Genomic DNA, 20016 nt, shown 5'->3' with positions numbered 1-20016 from the left:
ACACTCCTGGTGTCTCCATCATGGGGATATTTCTTCCTCCCAGCGGTTCAGGCAGGAGGGAGAATCATATCCTTGCAGGGCCCCCCTACCATATATCCCCGGAAGATCAGATTCATAAGCGTCTTGGGCGACCTGATGACAAGAGGCAGCAAACTTTAGGGGAGCCACTCACACATCTGTCAGATTAAATTTTTCCCTTCATGTGTAACATTGCCCCTCCTGAATTTCCTCGATCCCTTAACCCATTTCCTTCTTGGCCCTTTGAGTTGCCATTGTCTTCCACTTCGTCCTGCTTCTTCTTGGTCTCCACCGTCTTCATGCCTCTCCAAAAGTTCTGAGATACAGATGCGGATCGCCTTTTGGGATCTCAGCCGCACCTTCTTGCCTTCTTGTTCGAGAGAGAGGGAGAAGGGGTAACCCCATCTGTATCTGTTCCCGCACTCCTTGAGCCATTTCGTGAGGGGACTGCACATTCGCCTCAAGGCCAGGGTCAAGGAAGATAGGTCTCGAAAGATAGTGATTCATGCTCCTACAAGGGTGATTGATCCACTAGCCTTAGCCTTTTCCAGGATTCCGCCCCTATCTTGGTATCTATGGAAACGGGCAAGGACTGATCTCGGTTCACCTGTTGGGCCACCGGCTATATATATCCTGTTTTTGGTTCGTCAATCTTATCTGCGACCAATAGTTTAATAGTCTTCCTGAGGTCTTCTTCTGTTTCCCCTTTGTGTTCCGGGATGCCAAAGAAGCGCAGATTGTTCCATCTTTCCCGGTTTTCCAAATCGTCCATTTTGATACGAAACTCCTCCTCCCTCTGCTCTATTTCAGCTATTCAAAGGTCCATCTGAGTTTCGAGGGGGTCTAGGGAGGCCTGGTTATTCTCAACACCCTCAAGTGTCTCTTTGATTTTATCCATTCTCTGTGTGATCTTATCTATCTTCCCGCCTATATTGGCACCCATGTTCTTTATTTCGCTCAGGAGAGCAGCAATGTCCCACTTGGTGGCTGCCGAGTCTGTCCCACAGGCCTCCATGATTGGGATAACTGTGCGCTCAACAACAGGAGGGGGTGGAGAGTAGGCAAACTCGGCTAGCTTCAATTTAAAGTTCATATATACAGAGGTGGCTCTTACCCCACTTTCGTAGGTAGTCTGCTCGGTGGCGAGGGGGGGGAACAAGTGAGTTTCAATTTAGCCTGTCGGTCAAAGGAGGGCTCATGCCCCGTTTCCGGGGGCCCAACCCTTCAGGAGAGAGGAGGGCTCGCTCTCGTCAAGTGTGGATTGCGGATGTGGACTCAGTGGGACATTCGGTGAAGTCACATTATCTAAGGGAGCAAGTGCCTGCCAAGTACTGGTTTTATGCGATGTCTGATTAGGTCTGTTCAGTCCATGCTTGCCATGTTCAAGGAGAGAGTTGAGGTGCTCCAGGTCCCACTCTTTTTCTCATTGGTGTTCTCACTGCTGCAAGAAGCGTGCGTCGTCCAGCAAACTAGTAAACATATATGTGGAATAGTCCGGGTTGAGCTGATGTTTAGTCCCAATTTCGAGGAGGGCACACGCCCTGTATGACAGGGGCCCAACCCTTTTATTGTCAACCAGGTAGGAATCAAACTGGGTCTGTGTTGGTGTTGAGGGTCGATCCCTGATCCTCGGAGGAGGTGTCGTTCTGCGTCAGCGATGTTGCAAATGTCTAGTAGCCCCTACGGCCTTGAGGGTCTGCTTATACTTCTCGGAGGCGAGCATTCACTTCAACTTCTCGGAGGCGAGCATTCACTTCAGGGGGCACAATGTCGAGGCTTAGGAATGTTGGGGGATATTATGCTACCATCGGTAACTCAAAGAGGTTGTTTGATTGAATGATCTACTTTGCCCGTAGCTCAGACAACGGGACTGAAGTGTTCAGATCTGTTTGGGATTTCGTTCTTTGTTGTGCAGATAGGACTGTATGGCCGCGGGGGCCGACTTGCCGGATCCATTACTGATATGGATGTATTTCAGGATGATTGCTGGAGGAAGGGCCCTGTTTAGCTTCTACGTTGAGATTAATATGGGAGCTCACTCTGCCTTATTCCCCCCGCTCGTTGGGAGCCCTCCTCACCTTGTTGGGCGTTTGCCGGCAGCAGGGGCACCGTTTATAGTGATCTGTTCGTCTCAGTGAATCAGATGCTGCAGAACCTGTGTTAGTTGAGTCCGGCTGCCGCCTCGCAGTGGATGGCGTCGCCCACTTGTCAGGGTTGGGGTGTGCTTTGATGCAGATCCTTTGTATTGATGTGAAGCGTGGGTCTTATGAGTAGCAAGTTCGTTTATATGCTAAACAGGTAACATGAGGAAGCTCTGGAACTGCTATACGTGCCCCACTTCGTTCCTTTGTACCGTGGGCAAGATCCGGGCCGCTGTGTTACATGCCAGTGCTTGGAAGACTATGCGCGTGTTCCGTGCGAGATTGGGTTATTGTGCAGGCCTGACCGCCTGGGGACGATGACCATCATTTAACGTACAGAGGTCGACCGGGTTTTGGTCAGAACTCCGAGGGAAGACCAACCGCAGGACCGGGAAGCAGTGGAAGGCCTACCTGTTTCACCGGGATGCTAAAGGTTCATTGTAAATGCCGTCTTTGCCGGAACCCGTCTCGAGGTGGCACGGTTCGCGGGCCACCGCGTACACCTTGGAGAGGTTGTGATTGCAGGAGGCGCCCAACACTTTAGCTGGTGGCTAGGGAGCCGGAGTCCGCTCCTGTTTGGCGAAGAAAGGGGGCACTTACAATCTTGTCCTTCGTAGTTGCAGACTGTCTGGGAATTCAGCTTGCATTATTTCAAGGTCCAAGAGGACCGAGGATCCATTAGCATATCAAACGGGGGCTTCCTGCCGGACGTATGAATAATGTTGATGGGCTGCCTCAGGCAAAACGGGATGCGCCTTCTCTCTGCGTGGGGTGAAGTCTGGGGAGAAGCGCGCTGACAACGGTTCACACCTTAGGCCCACTGCGCATTAACTTTGTCGGAAGTTCGCATCGAGAGAACTCAGCGTTATCTTGACCGATTCTTGTCAGAATCTGCCTCTGGGTGTCGTGGGCATCTTCAGCCACATGGATCACAACAATTTTTCATTGGTGGGGGTCTCGTGTTGGGGGCTCAATCCACTTTTTCGGGACTGTGGGACGGAGCTCACATGGAGAGGATCCTCATCCGTGCGCCCCCTGATGCCCAACCAATTTTAACAGTTTTAATTCTATACATACAGCCTCTGCATAAATTGAGGATCGTGTAGCTGCTTATGGAATTTCTCACCACTTATATCCAGATAATGTGAGTGCATTTACAGACAAAAAGGATGCTTATTCAGACTACTTACTGTGTGCATTAACAGTCATGTGTGACCATTGTAAACACATAGGTACAAATGCACAGTAGTCATTGCTTTGCTTCCTGATGTCACAATAGTAGAACAGACCCACTTATTTCAAATCTTCTCTGGCGAACCTATAGCTGAAATCGAGATAATTATTATGATGAATAAGATCCAATAGTCCTACTCTGGCGCTGAAAATCCGGTACTTGCTACTAATAATCTTCAATTTCCACACTTGGTAAGTGTTTGCAATATATATTGCTTTATTGTTTGTCATGTGCTTCTTACAGTGATAGTCATTCTTGTGACATACATTCTAGTTATTTCCGATTTCCATAGTATAACAAAGAGGCCATTGCCTTGGTATAACTAGTGCCGACACGTGTTTCAACCTTAAGGTTTTTCTCAAGGCAAGAGAGTTGAATGCGTGGTCCCGGATGGGTAAAGATGATTGTCAATATTTGGTGGTGTACTGTTTAGTACCTCTGCCCTGCTGTGTGTGTGTGTGTGTGTGTGTGTGTGTGTGTGTGTGTGTGTGTGTGTGTGTGTGTGTGTGTGTGTGTGTGGTCTCTGGTCTCGCAGCGATCTGCTGATAAGCTCTAACCTAGCATCACTGTATAACTGAAATCTAACTTGCAGCAGGGAGTGAAGACGTTAACAAGCATCCATTTTTTCTAACTAGAGTGCTGATTGGTGCAATCTGTCGTGATAATGGAGAACTTTGATTACAGCGGGCAGTGTGATTATTCAAGATTGGACATGCCAGTCGAAAAGTTACCCATTTTATTTCTGGATTAGTTCATGGTCACTTTGTATAATACTGTGATACCGAAGTGACTTGTGTTGGCTTGACTGCCTCCGAGTGTAACTCCAATAGAATAAGTTATATCAGGGGTCCCCAACCTTTTGTGCGCAATGAGCAACATTGGCATATCAAATGAAATGGTGAGCAACATCCATTTTTCGACGGAATATATCGGCGCACAGTTGGCGGACAAATTGTTTGCAACACAAATTAGAAATGTAACAAAATTAAAACTGCATATAGAAGATTTAATTTGCAGTACTTAATAGTTATCTAGACCGCGTGTTATTCTAGTCAAGGAAAAGTGCAAGGCCTTTAACTTCATTTGACGTTAAGTGGTTGTTTACAAGGAATGTTGAGGAAATTGAGTAGTCAGTAGTACATTTATAGACATATAGGACCAGTCCAGCTGTTCAAAAATAGAGTAGGAGTAAATAAACATTACCAGGGGTTTCAGGTTCCCGAGCAAAATATTAGTGGAAATGTATGGACAGTAAAAATGGCCCCAAACTGAGCATGAGATTCTGCCTAGGATTTTATGGGATCCCTAATGGCAAATGGTGCATTCCTAAGCATGCAAGAGCGGCAATACTGTTCCACAGTCATTGATGACTGTATTGTGGATGTTTTTTTTCTTCAGGAATGTTATGAAATGTTACATTGATCCTCTTGAGTTCATTTTCCAATGGCCAGGGTAGGCACCACAAAGAAGATATCTGACAGCCAGAGAGGCTGGTTGGCGATGCCTACGCTTGAAAAGGAGGCATTGGAAAGAATTACTAATTCACAAGAAATTAACATATTCTCTTAAAACTGTTGAACAGTTCAGAGGCCACAAAGGAAAGCGTCAGTTTGTCTGAGTCTTTAGGAGAAACTATCCAGGACAGCTATTGACAAACCGTGCCCCCAAGTTCAGGAGTTCCAGGTTATAGAAAGGGATGCACCATGGTTCGATGCAGAATCTAGAATCTCGAAAAGAAAACAACCATGATTTAATGAGGGGTGTGTACACTGCTGGTCAGATTTATAGTTTCAAAATGGCATAAAAAATTGCGGTAAGACAAAAAAAGAATTTGAGAAAAAAATGGAAGCTTTTTTGAAGGATACCAAATCGTTTTATGTTTATTGTTGTTGTCAAGACAGGCATTATGCCATCCCCTTAGACAAGTATTTCTTGGAACACTAGCCCCTCAAGGTTATAGGCCAATTCCCTTACTGGACATTGGGGCTTAGTACGAGTTTGGTGGCATCTCAACAGTACCGTTACTGCTAATCGGTCCAGTGGTATCACTGCCAGATTCCAAGTGGTGGTTTGGCGGTGTTAGTCCCCAATTATGGAGTCAGTAGCACTCCAGGGTGGATTTCGTCGGTATTTGATTGATAGAAACATAATGTGGCGGAATTTACATTTTATTGGAGTCTGTGACAAATCTGTGGATGCTGTCCCTTCGCCCCTATGGGTGAGACCATTCCCATGTGGCCAGGGCGGTACGTCCTCGGTACAATAGTTCCCCTGAGGGTGGTGCACAGGGAGAGAATCACATGGGAGAGGAAACCCCTTCTGGGACTAGGAACAACCCTACCCTGAGAACGCAATATACTCGCCAATCACCAGACCCTAGGACCACCCCCCCCCCATTCCTATAACCCAAAGAACAACCCCTTCCCTAGATACGTACTGGGACTATGAAGAGCACAACTGACCCAAGGGAGATCAAGGTTAGAAATACTGAGACGAGGAAGAATGGGGAAGAGTTGAAAGATATGTTATTGACCACCATTGAGACAAATAAGCTGCATGGAGGAATGAAGAGTGTTCTGCATAACCAACATGAGCATTCTAGACAACTTGGAATAAGTACTGGGATGAAGAGGAAGAGCGGAGGCATGAAGAGTTCTCCTAAGAACCACAATGAGCAGTCTAGTTGTTGCTGGCTGCTCACTGGTCAATGCATAGCAGAAAAGGATGAGGGACTCAGGAAGAAGTTGTCTAGTCCTTCATGAAGGAGCTGCAGGAGCCAGCACGGTGCAGGAAAGTGCAAGGAAGCACACCAGGATGCCAAAAGAGGAGCTGGAAGGACAAGGGCCAGTCCACAGTGGAAGGACCGAAAGGCGAGCTGGCAAGCTCCCGGTGTTCCTGCAGATAGGGAAGTGCGTGAAAGGAGGACCAAGCTGTCCTGGGAAAGATTGACACTGCAGTGTTCCTGGGCAGACCAGAGCCCACTACAAAGGGAAGCACTCAGGCTGGCTGGCGGGAAACTAAGACGGTGCAGTCAGCATCTTAATAGTCACGGTACCTGGCAGGCATGTGAACCATGTCTGTCTCCCAACAAGAGAAACTTAAGGGTCTGGGACCCACCAAACGAAAGCAACATGAGTGCTCTTCCTTGCGGCGGTACTTAGGAGAAAAGGGCTCCAAGTACTCACACACAAAGAAGGTGTCTGGGACCCACTACACGAGAACCACACAAGTCATCTTCCTCGTGGTGGTACATGGGAGAAGAGAGCTCCAAGTACCCTCACGCAAAGAAGGGGGGTTTCGGACCCACTACAGTAGAAACACACAAGTCCTCTTCCTCGTGGTGGTACTTGGGAGAAGAGGGCTCCCAGTTCTCAAACATAAAGAGAGGTCTGGGGCACAATCCCATGAGAAGAAGGGAAACCACAGAGTAATTTACTAAGGACCACACTTGGCAGGGAAGTGAACCAAATTGGCCCAAGCAAAAAGAGAGAAAGGCAGAGATCTAGGACCTACAAGAGAATGAACGGGCAAAGGAGTCATTGCCCCTGGCTGTGGTCCAATAAATAGAGAGTTGCCAAGAGAAGGAACCAGGACAAGGGAGTTGTTGCCCAGGTTGCTACGAAGTTTGTGCAACAGAGAAATGTGTAAGAACTTTATGGAACTTTGTTTTACATTTTGAACTTTGGGTTTGGAACCTGTGTTATTTGTAACTCTTTGATTGGATCTACAACCTATTCTTCTGAATTAAGAAGACATTTTGTTTTTTATAGGTTAGTAAATAGTGTGAGGGATGGAAATAGGCTTCGGACTTGTGACAGACAGTTGACTATTTACTTTAGACAAGACATACTGGCAGTTTCCTTAGTTTTGGTTAAGGATGGGAAACCCCTCTTAGCTTTAGGGAAAGGCAGGAGTTTCCCCAGTCCCCCACCCTTTTCCTTTCAATAAAAGTATGTCAATCAACATGAGCCCACTGTGTCCGAGTCCTACTTCTAGATTCTTACAGGTCACTAATGGTTTTTTAAGTCTAATCCAACGTGATACGCAGACATCTCAACATCTGTCCAAAATACAAGATTGTGGAATTATACATTGTATTCCAACACAAATAAAGGTGACAAGCAGGGATGTCAGTTGGTCCCAATGTATTCCTTTTGGATGTTGATTCTAGTACTTCTCTTATGAAAGTTAATCCACCCTCCACCTGAAGGGTTCATTTTATAGCATGCACCCTTATGCAGAAGACACAACTAATTTGGCCTTGCCCCCAGCAGGTCTCCAACAGGGCCTGCTAAACACAAGTTACTATTTTGGGAATTACAGTTTGAAATTAAATATAATGAAAATAAAAATGATGGTGTTCAGGCAAAGGCTGAAACCTTGTAGATAGTTTTTAAATGAATGTAGAGATGAGGGGGCAGTCTCATTTTTATCTGAGCGTACTCTTCTGAAAGAGCAGTGCTTGTGTAAGTAATTTTAATAAGATAGCTGAAAAGGCATCATTAATGATTAAATGGCTTTTTACGTTATTTCAGGTTTGCAGCATTCTGATTGGAGAAGTTGGAGGTATATAAGACAAAGGTCTGCTCCATGATTTTAAGGCCGCAAAATCTAGGGTGGTTAGAACTGTCATTTCTTGGAGGGGTTGCAAAATAAATTCCTGTGCCAAATAGCAGGTCTCCCTGCAGATACACCTACTAGCCCCTTGTGAGCCGAATTGGGGGTGTTCAATTTGAGTGTCAGGCCAGTTAAAAATGTTCCTTATTTTTTAAAAGCACATCTGGGACTTTCTGCTAATCATAAAGTGAATTTCAGTGCAAGTGCGATTGTAGCCTCCCCCGGTGAAGAGAAATACTTGTGGTTATGGCGGTTGTAAGTCACTGTCCATTTGAATAGGGATGCAATATAACTACATTTGGTGCATTAAGCCACCTCAAAATAGCTCCAAAAGCAAGAGCCTTTCCGATGGGGAAAAAAGTCAGATGTCCAAAATATACACAGGCTGCCCACTTTAGCCTAATATACAGACTTACATACACATAAAATGGCAAGGAGAAATCTGTCAAATAAGATTCCCAGAATGCAGGAAGCTGGTGGTAATGATACGTTTAAATGTACCCACTCCTCAATAAATTAAGAAAGTGTGCAGGAGGAAGCACAAAGTGCGCTTGCAAAATAGGAGTCAAAGATTTGGTTCATTTTCTGTTCATTTGCTGTTGCTTCTCTGTTTTGCATAAGCGTGGAATGCATGGGAACTATGCTATATATAATTAATTGTAATGTTCAGACTTGTATACATAGCAAGTTTGATTGTATTAAAGTTGCTTTTTTATTTTGGGCTTGTTCTGTGTGAATTGTATGAAAAATATGAAACATGTTTTTAAATGTTGCTGACTTAATGCAGAAATATAAATATGAATTAGTACTTCAGGTCATTACATGGTAGCCTTTAAAGATCACTTCATTGGGCCTTTGGAGGTTACCTCCTGAGAATTATTTGGGAATATTATGGCAAATGGTGTGTATTAAATCTCCAGAAGGCTGTTGGATTGGTGAAGTGAAAAAGTGGTTAGGAATAAAAATAATACCTTTCTCAATTATTTGGAGCCTATTTACTCTGCCCAAAAGGGATTTTACACAAGACTTGGTGGCAAACATTGGTCAAACCTTTGAGCATTTGATGACCACTTCATAGAGGGGTGTGGTGCTGTTAACCGAGTATTTGAATCAATGAATTGACTTGTTAGTTTAAAGCTTTAAACCTATTAACAATCAATTAATACAGGGCAAATTAATTATGAAAAATGTGGCATGCATTTACCGTATCTGCCCATTAATCATGTGCTAGATGGGCAGGTTATCAAACGAAGACCATTTTCCTCTAGGACACTATGTAATAATAAATACAGGAGACACCAAAATGAATATTGTCGATAAATATACATGGTGGGATCAAACACAAACATCACCTGTACAGAAAGTGTGCATGCACATTATTTAATAAAGGAAAGTTGGGTATGCATACCACCTCCTTGTCCATTATGCTCATACTAGTATCAAAGAACAGAATATGCCAATTTTCTCCATGACACAAACATGGTTCAAATATTGTACTCATTAATGCATTTGTCAGCTGGGCAAAGTAACTGGAGATGACAGGGTTTAGCAATGACACTACCATAACAAGTAAGGACATTTACTGAAGAAGTATGTGCATGGTGGCACCAAACAAATCTTGCATGTATAAAAATAATCCAGCTGGAAACACAGCGGCTCATTGGCCAACATTCATGCACAGTCCAGGACTCTGTCCCGACTACAGTGCTACTGAGGTCTCATCCATTCAGCACCCCCTTCTAGGCCTTCACACCATGGCCCAGGGCAACTGGCGAGCAACAATTTAGGGTGCCGTGAGCAACATGTTGCTCCCGAGCTACACGTTGGGGATCCCTGAGTTATATTATAAACTAATTTAGCATTTTAATGGAGCTCTGCATCAATAAGGACATACATTAGAAACAAATTAGTCTGTGGCCTCCAGCCACCTATGTCTATTCCCACCCAAAGACCGTGTTTCTACCCTACCCCGCTCTGACGCTCAGAGGTTCTAGCAATTCTCAGATAGATGGCAATCAATTTGTACTGAATGTGCTTTATGGTGCATTCAAGGGTCGCAGAGGGCGTGCAGCTCCCAAATATAAAGTGTGCACCAGGGTCGCTCAACACTTGCAGTGTGGCACAAACCACAGCCAGTAATATATGATCTGGTATTTATAATGCGCCTGTACACAAGTGTACGCAGTGAGCCATGTGGAATCTGTAGTGCGACAAGTGGCTATCAATGTAATGTGCTTTGTATATAGAGCTTACCAGAGCAGCTTTTGTCTCCTCGTGGCGCTGCAAAAAATATTTTCCTATTGCTCCATTTTAGAAGTGGGACACTTATTGGGAAGCTCATGGACGCTACCTAACCTAAAATAATCATTGTTTTCCCTGTGTTTCATATATATTCCGTCTGCCAATCTTTTTCCCACTAAAAGATTCACAATTTGAATGCCATAAAACCCAATTTTGATTGTCTGGGAAATGGAATTATGTAATCCCTGTCTAAAAGGTGTTGCACTCACACCTGCACATGCCCTCCCTAATCCCTAACTCCAGTGCAGGTCCCCAGGACTCCCACTCTGCCGATCTTGCGTGACTTGTCAACCCAGCCCAATCCCTCCATGGGAGTTTGTCATAACAAATGCACACCTAGCCTGCCCTGTGGTACCTCACCTACTTCCTAACAATGGCACTGTTCACTTTCTGCATATAATGATGAGGGCCACGGCCCGGCACACAGCATGCAATAATGGCGCGCATGCAATGAAACGCAGAGACCAGGGAATTGCGTCTGAACTTCAATTTAATTAATCAGCAACTGATTCCCTGGCGGTAGCCCCACCTCTTCCATAACACGTGGGTCGCAACCCACAAACAATCAAAGTAGTAGAAAGGAGACTTGGCTCCTTTGCCTCAACTAGGTAACAATAGAAAAGGGACATGACATCTCCCCCTTGCTTAACATTTAACTAAGATTACTTAGTTCATCTCTTCTATCCAGCCATTCGGTTTGCGTATTGTTCTCTGTGACGGAATGCACGTGAGCGGGGGCACGGGTGAGCCGGTGCTGCCGCTGTCCTCTGTGTCTCTGTCCTCTTCTCTGTAGTCAGTCTACGTTGGAGGACTCATCTGTCATGTCTGCACTAGTATCAATAGGTTCTTGATTTCCATTGAGAGTCCTAAAGAACAATGAATTCCGTGTGATGGTTCCTTGAGGGCTGGCTGCCGTGATCATGGATCCATGTATGTGGGTTACTGCCAGGGGCTCTGGCTTGAACGCTGTGGTGTCTTTGGTGTTATGACTTTGTCTGACCAGGACTTGGTCACCTATTTGAATGAGACTTGGTCTGGCTTGTCTGCGGCAATCTGCATATTGTTTCATTTTCATTTTGCGCTGTCGACACAAGTGGTAGGAAGCATGGCGCACTGGTTGTTTGGCGCGTATAACCCGGCCAAACATTAGAGCTGATGGACATTCATCCGTTGTGCTGTAAGGCGTGTTTCGGTATTCTCGTAGTAGCGTGCAAATGGCTTGCATGTATGATCCATTTGTGATGGAACACATTTGTAGGGCACGCTTGAGATTGTTCATGGATTCTTCAGCCATTCCATTGGCTTGCGGCCATAGAAGTGTGATTTTTCTGTGTTGGAAACCTAAGTGTTCTGTAAATATGGCGAAATCATGCCCGCTGAAGGGGGGGGCCCTGCATCCGATTTCACGATTGATGGGATGCCATAGTCTGCGAAAGTTTTATCTAGGGCTGTATTACTGCCTGAGCACTCGTGGAATGAATGAGGTGGACCTCTGGGAATCAAGACATCTCGTCAATGATTACGAGCGCGTATTTGCCATTGGCTAGTGGGACAAACATATCTATCGCCACTTCATCCCATACCTGCTGCGGCATGGTTGACGGTGTCAGTGGTTCTGGAAAAGTGCGTGGGGCAACGGCTTGGCAAGCAAGGCACTTGCTCAGGAGAGACTCTACCTTCTCGTCCATTCGGGGAAACCACACTTTGATTCGGAGTTGCCTCTTTGTTTACACCACTCCCTGGTGTCCCGTGAGAGCTATGTCTAGCGCTCGTTGCAGGCAGTATGGTATGACGAGTCTATTTTCTTTCAATGGGAGGCCATCAGGGGACATGGATAGCGTGTGCCTGATGAGCTTGAACGTGTGTAAGTGAGCCTCTTCTTTAGGCGATAAATGGTGTCCATGATGTAGTCTTCTTTGCCAATGCCCTGTTTTTAGGCATTCCTGTACTGTCTGGAGCAGATGATCACTCTGCGTCGCTTCTATGAGTTGAGCTGTTCTGATGGATTTTGGAAGCGTATTTCCGATGAGCTAATTGACGTATTGGTTTGCCTTAACTGATTGGTGTTCATCCTGAGCAGGGAGTGGATATCTGGACAGGAAATCTGCAGGGTTATTGTCCTTGCCTAGGTGATGAATGATCTTGAATGAATATTCCTGTAGCCTTAGCCCCCATCTGACTATGCGTGGCGGCATTTTGGCTGTGGGTTTTCCATAGATGATGGTGAGAGCCTGATGATCAGTGATGACGGTGAATGGGCGCCCATATAGGAATAGATAGTAGTGCTTGCATGCCCACACGACCACTAGGCTTTCCTTTTCTGGTTGCGAGTATGCACATTCTGTTGTTGATAGGCTGCGACACGCGTATGCCGCTATGCCTCTGGGGGAGTCCGGTGGCGCTCCTGATTTGGATTGCGCCAAAATTGCCCCTAGTCCCACTGGGCTGGCATCTACCGTTACTTCTGTCTCATAGCTGGGGTCATAATACGCCATGCAGGAGGCCGACGTAATTCACTTTTTGATTTCTTGGAAAGATTCTTTGCATTCATTTCACCAGTGAAATTCTTGCTGTTTCCCCGTGAGTAGTCTGAGGGTTGTGCTTACAGACGCAAAGTCCTGAATATAGCGCGCACAGAAGCTAGCCATTCCTAGAAACAAGCAGACTGCAGATGTTGATGTGGGGGTGGGAGCTTTCACCAGTGCTTGCAACTTCCCAGGATCCGGTTGTAGGCCGTTGCTGGAAAAGATGTGTCCGAAGAACTTTAGGGTAGATTTGTTAATCTCGCATTTGTCCGGGTTGAGTGTGAGCTGTGCATCTTCAAATACCATACATACTCGTCTGAGGGTGTCATTGTGTGCTCCTTGAGTGGTGCCAAATATTAAAATGTAATTGCTGTAATTTAGGCAATTGGGGATATGCTTGATTACCTCATAAATTGCGTTTTGGAAGATTTCGGCAGCGGATGACACTCCGAAGCTAAGTCTTTTATATCTGAAAAGGCCCAGAGGAGTCGAAAAGGTGGTGCAATATCTTGACAATGGGTGTAGTTCAAGCCGGTGGTAACCTTTGTTTAAGTGCAATTTAGAAAACACTTTTGATCGATGGAGTAAGTGAATCTTATCTGTCATTCTTGGGGCAACATGACGCTCTCTTTCAACGGCCACATTTGGGGCTCTCATGTCCACACAGATGCGGATGCTGGAATTGTTGTCCTTTTTTGGCACGGGCACTTGCCTCTGGATGTTGAGGTGAATTCTCCTGTACTGTTGAGCCGTAGGCGGCGTTTGTGGATTTATGTGGAATTTGAATTGTTTGCCTTTTAATTTTCCCAAACTTGTGAAAAGGGCTGGAAACATTTTGTGTATCTTGTACTTTGGGCTGGTGGTGTAGGCAGACATGATTTGATACATGATGTGAATGAGGCCCATCTGTATGGCCGACTTAAAGCTAAATATGCTACCTCCTGGAACTTCTCCTTTGATGATGTACATTTTTACTTTCTAGTATTTGTCTTCGTATTGACACGTTGCAGTGAACATGCCTTGGCAGTTTAATGGTTTGTTTGATCCATACGGGTATATTAGTGTGTCGGCTTGTTTTAAGACTTTCTTTTTGGTGAGCGACCGGTAAACGGCATTGTTGATTACATTTACGGCATCTGTGTCTATTAGAAATCTTGGTTTTGTCTGTTAAGTTGTAGCAATAATGTCAGGCTGTATTCAATAGCTGTGTTGTTTCAGATGGCGTGTACGTAGCCTCTCTTCCGTTCTCCACTGGACGATGATGATTGCGATCTGTGTCTCTCGTGAGGTGACTCAATTAAGTACCTGATCTTTTGTCTTGATTTCCTTCGTTGCGAATCAGGTCTGTTCTTGTGGCGGTTGGAGCTCTCTCTCCTTTCATCGCGTCGTCTGGTGGTGTTTGACTGTTCTCGAAATGAGCTGCGAGATCAACGCCTGCTCGCGGTGGAGACGTCTCGTGCGAGGGCGTGGGCTTTCCCGCCTTGAATTTCGGCCTTCTTATCTCCAGGTTTCTTTGCTGGAATCCGTTGATTGAAAGAACTTAATGTTTCTACAGACAGATTGGAAATGGTTTTCACCACTGCATTTGTCGCATTGGTGCCCTTTCGCAGGACACGGTCATACATGCGGGAATTTGAATCCACACCTATAGCATTTCTTTTGTTCAGCATTGTCTGTAGGGGTGCGAATGGGGCACACCATGGCCGTTGAGTTAGACTGAGTGATTTTGATGTTACCAAGTGATTCTGTCTGCAGCGCTAGTGCCGAATTTCATCAAGTGTCCTACTTTTTTGAAGAACTTTTTTGTAAAAGTCTGGTGATCCACAGCCAGCAATCGCTTGTGATTTGAGAGCTTTGTCGGTTGAATATTTGTCGAAGTCACGGTATTTAGCTCTTTTTCTTAGCCTCATAACAAAATTGTCCATGTTTTCACCATTTTCCTGCATAGTCGTGTAGAAAATATGCCTTTCATAGTCCACATTTCTCAGTGGTGCCAAATAGGTGTTTAATGAATCAATTATTCCTTGGAATGAGTCTGTGTTGGTTTCTGGCATTTCAAATACGATATCACGTACTGTTGGACCTAGTGTATGCAATAATATGGCGCGTAGTCTGCGTTCCTCCCTCACACCCGCTGCATCAAAATAAATGTGAAGTTCATTTAGTCATCTGGTCCATCTGGGGGCCAGGCTGTTCGTGTCTGACATGTCAAATGTAATGGTGCAACAGCATGCAGTCAGGTGGAGCGCAGCAGTTAAATGATTCAGGAACTTAGTGTGGCAGGTTGTTGTCGGTGTGAATTCTGGCACGCTGTCTGGACATTGCTGGTGAATTTATAACCCCTTGAATATGTCCATTGTGGATATGTGCATCACATTTGTCTGAGGGGATTTGTAGTAATTTCAGCAGGTTTAAAACGTTCGTATCACCGTGGTGTAGACAGTGCAGTGATTTTCCTTATTCCTTCCACCTGCACAGCGCGTGTTGTAAATGCTTGCGCTGACGGAGCTGTCCTCTGTGCCAGTGCTGCTGAGGCGCACGTGGTCGTTTCACTGCTGGAGCCCATAGTGATATGCTGGAATGTTCATGAAAAGCAAGCGGCTTTCAGGCTTCGATTTCAAATGCGAAATGTTGACACGTGGTGGCTGCACCGGAGCGTATGCTGTCCGATTTTGTTTGCGTGGATTGAAGTTGGGAACCGTGCGGAGCACACCCACTTCTCTCTGTGGCGTCTTGGCGGTCAATTTTGAATCCTCGTCGCCATTGTTAGCTTTCTGCATATAATGATGAGGGCCACGGCCCGGCACACAGCATGCAATAATGGCGCGCATGCAATGAAACACGGAGGCCAGGGAATTACGTCTGAACTTCAATTTAATTAAGCAGCAACTGATTCCTTGGCTGTAGCCCTGCCTCTTCCATAACACATGAGTCACAGCCCACAAACAATCAAAGTAGTAGAAAGGACACTCTGCTCCTTTGCCTCAACTAGGTAACAATAGAAAAGGGACATGACTGGCACCCGCCGTCTAAGGCCGAAAAGACACGTGGCTTGCCTCATGATCTGGGTAATGTGACTTGTCTTGTTCAAATTTTAAGTTCTCATGCTCGGTTGGCTTGGCACCACAGTACGCGTCGTTCTCCTTCCACATGCAACAACATGCCAGCCCCACCGCTGCACAGCACACAGGTTTCCCATTGGCTCAAAATAACAATGTGTGCGTCGCAGTAAGCAAACTCTGGTTCAGATTGTCCAAAGTCTGTCCTGTCTGTCACACTGGGCCATGGTTGTGCTGCTTGCGCATAGGATCCGAGATTATGGGCGGTAAGATTTAGGATGCCCCGATGGCCTCTAATCTTACAGCCGAACAGCATCTATATGGAGGCCTTTGGGCTCGATACACACACCAGAAAGGCCAATTTGTGTGGGATGCATATGCACTCAGGATGCATGGGCTTCCCAGCCCAGGTTAACATGCATGCGCAATGCACATGATATGATAGGTTATTTATAACGCACTTAATACCCAGAGGTTTCTAAGCGCGGACCCAGGGATCGAAACTGTGTTGCTCCGTGTCGTCTTGCTTCCAAGGCGAGCATGTTGCTCCTGAGCTATCCTCCCCACATGAGTGTATAGATGCTGCAGTGCCACAAGAGGTGAAACATGAATGCAAATATTTGTTTTAATTAAAACTTATATCTTTGATACAGCAATGGCAGTGGTGCATTTTGCCCATACATACTAGTTGCCCCTGGGAGGCAGAACCATTAACAAGTGAAGTAATTGTTGTCTTCTTGCTTGATGAAGATGGGAGGAAAATGTGAAATTACTCAAGCCTACACTTACAAAGAAATCAGATTCTGGACTCAAGTTTAGGTGAATCTAGTATAGCTGAGTGGGAATACGCTCGTTTTGAAAGCAAGACAACGCAGAGCAACGCAGGTATGAATCCCAGGTCAGTGCTTAGGAACCTCTTGGGTATTAAGCCCGTTATAAATTACCAATTCTATAACTTCTGTAAACTTGTAATAGTAGCACAGTGGAGGGATCACAGGAACAGACAGAATATGACACACAAACATTCTCGACCTTATGTAGTACCCCTCCACAGCAACTTGGATTTTGAATACATTGAAATCAATGTGGCCAAGCCAAAGAATTCATAACATGCGGGATTCACTCCTTCCAATTAATACGAGAATTTTCTGTGGAGACAGAAATGCCCCCATTTTTCCAGGGTTACTCCTGCTGCCTTTTCTTTTGTTGTTGTAAAATCTGTTTTTATTTTAAAGAGACATAAATACAAAATCATAGAATGAACACCAGGCTTCACCACACGTCGTACTTAAGAGCCACACTTAGAGTGTTCTCATACAGAAGTCTTGGTGTACATTGTTTCCTTGGAGCAAACCAAATTTTACAACAAATGTCAGCCCCCTTTCAAACAAAACTGTGGCCGAACTGGCCTTTCCCCCTTTCCCCAAGATATGTTCAAATCCGTTTCGTATCAGTACGCACTACAGCGCAGAACGCACAAAATATCGTGGTTTACAAATATTCCTTACATAGTCTCCATGGACGGGAACCTACAAATCTTAAGCCTGTGATTTGATAGCGGATATTTAGCGGTGTCACCAGAATTCCCCGCCCATTTACCACCATCCATACAGGTGCACATTATGGGATAACCGTATTGAAATTGCCTAGAAATCCGTTCACATATCGAAACATTATAATCCTGTGATCCCTCAATCCCCTTCTAGTATCATACTGGTAGATGTTAAAGGTCATATCCTCTGTCCAGATCTCCCTCTGCCGCCATATATTGCGGACCTACTGACTGAAAAAGACCATTCATATATATGATTCTAGTAGTTCCGAGTACTGTTCCACCTGTTTAGCATTTGAAGATGATTGGCGGTTGAAAGCGGCCCATTCTAAAAAGCATGTTTTAGAGAGCAGTTCAGTCCATAATGCAGTGGTGGGTGGGGAGCTTGCTTTCCAGTGTATAACCACCAACTTAAGCGCAGTAAAGAGCATCAAACCTATAAGCCTGCGCGTCTACATGCCATTCACTACTATCTGCCCCAAATAGCATGCTGACTTCAGTCCTGTCTATGTCTGAGACGTGTTGGTGCACCATATACCAGAATGGTATCGGAGCTGGACAGGACCATAAGACATGTCCCATGGTACCCATACTGTGCAATCCCCTCCAGCATGCTGCCGAGGGTGATAAGCCCCTCTTGAAAACCTTTGCCGGGGTGTAATATATGCGTTGGGTGATTTTAAATTGGATTTCCCTAATTTTTGAGGTTAAAAAAAACCATTGGTAAAGCGCTAAAATAGGCCTATGTATCAGCAGTGTCGATTGGTATCCTCAGATCCTTGGCCCATGCTTCGCTAAGAGATGGTTTTGTCCACATTATTAGGAATGGACATAACATAGAATGTGCAAAGATATGGGAAGGTATTAAGGTGTTGTTCCATTTCTAGTTCACATGATGCTGGGGGAGCTTGGTGGGCAGCTCCTAATGTATGTTTGAGAATTGCGGCTTGTATCGTGTTGTAACAGAGACCGTCTCCCCTCTCAAGGCCCAGTGTATGGCGTGCTGCTTGGAACTGTAGCAAGATCTCCCCTTCACAAATATCCATGATACGCATATGTGCCCACTCCGTGTCTTGTCTCGGGTGTACTTCATATTTTAGCCCATATGACAGCACTGCTCGAATGCTTGACCACGATGGTGCCTTCTGTGTGGGTATTCCTTGCATGCATCGCCTCTGGTGCCATTGCATAATCCTCAGTCGCAAAAGTGGGTGTAGTTTAACTTGTGACGGGTGTTTGGTCAGTGGGATAGCCATAATTTCTATGGGGGATAGTGGGCCATCAGGGCCAGTGCCATGGCCCTCCAGCTGGTTTCATCGCAAGTATCCAGCCAGTGTTTCACCCAGCAAACCTGAGCTGCTTGGTAATAGGCCTTCCACAATGGTACTGCCAGTCCGCCCTCCACCTTAGCTGCTTGTAATACTTTAAGACGTAGCCATGTTTTTTCCCTCTCCAAATGAACTTAGTGATCGAAGTCTCTACGTCTTTGAACATAGAAGGTGAGGGGCTGCTAGGCAGGCAGCATCATAGCAATGTAAACTAGTTTTGGTAGCAAGTTCATTTTCAGGGCATTGATCCTGCCCGTCAATGAGAGAAACAGACTATCCCATCTTCCTAAGTCTGAGCGGTCTCGAAGTTCACCAAGGGAAGTGCTAATGTTAATCCCCAAGTATTTAATATAATGTGTCTGAAGTGTAAATGGGGTTATTCCTCCAGGATCCCAAGGGATATCTTGCCTTAGAGGTAGAACCTCTGATTTGCCCCCAATTGATCTTATAGCCCGCGATTGGGCCAAATTCCTGGAATAGGGATTGTATATATTGGAGGGAGTTAAGGCTATTACTTATGTATAAGGGTAAATCATCACCTTTTAGGGAAACACATTGTTCCTCAGTACCCTGGCAGATGCCCGTCCACCGGGGGCCCTTGCGTAACTTAACGGCGACCGGTTCTATGGAGAGCGCGTACAAAAGGGGTGATAATGGGCACCCCCTGGTGTGTTCCGGACTGAAGGCTAAACGGGGGAGAGGCGACACCATTGGTAACGACTGAGGCCGTAGGTCCAGTGTATAGCAATTTGATTAACCTATGAGTTGTGGGGGGGAAGCCATACTTGGTCAAGGCAAGAAACATGACCTCCCATTGGACTTTTCCAAACGCTTCCTCAGCGTCGACCATGAGGATTACGTCCTCCGGATCCTTGGCCCCCGCCAAGGCATGTAATAGCCTGCGTATATTATTGCAGAGTGTCTAATACAAATAAAACCAGTTTGGTCTATATGAATCAGGGACGGAAGGATCTCCTCTATTCGCTGTGCCAGGCATTTCGCAAAGATCTTGGAGTCAAAGTTGATCACCGAGATCGGTCGATTCGAACTTCATTCTTCTAGATCTCGCCCCCTTTTTTGGAATATTACTATATTCGCTGCTAACATTGATTGAGGTAGTTGCCCTCAGTCCTCTGCCTCCTCGAATACAGATTCCAGTTTAGGTACTAAAGCACCCGCCATGACTTCATAAAAATCGATGGGGACCCCATCTGGACCTGACACATTCCCAGGGGAAAGCA

At 45.6% G+C, this 20016-nt stretch overlaps 1 protein-coding gene across 10 annotated transcripts in view; it reads left to right on the top strand.

The window, feature by feature from the left end:
* Window positions 1–20016, top strand: part of R3HDM1 (R3H domain containing 1) — a 1943510-nt gene that overhangs the window by 1725285 nt on the left and 198209 nt on the right. The window lies entirely within an intron of this gene.

This window comes from Ambystoma mexicanum, chromosome 9, assembly GCF_040938575.1.
Source record: "Ambystoma mexicanum isolate Mex_15411 chromosome 9, UKY_AmexF1_1, whole genome shotgun sequence".
Lineage (NCBI taxonomy): Eukaryota > Metazoa > Chordata > Amphibia > Caudata > Ambystomatidae > Ambystoma > Ambystoma mexicanum.
Note: the sequence above shows the minus strand (reverse complement) of the source record. Positions and strands in the feature narration are given on the sequence as shown.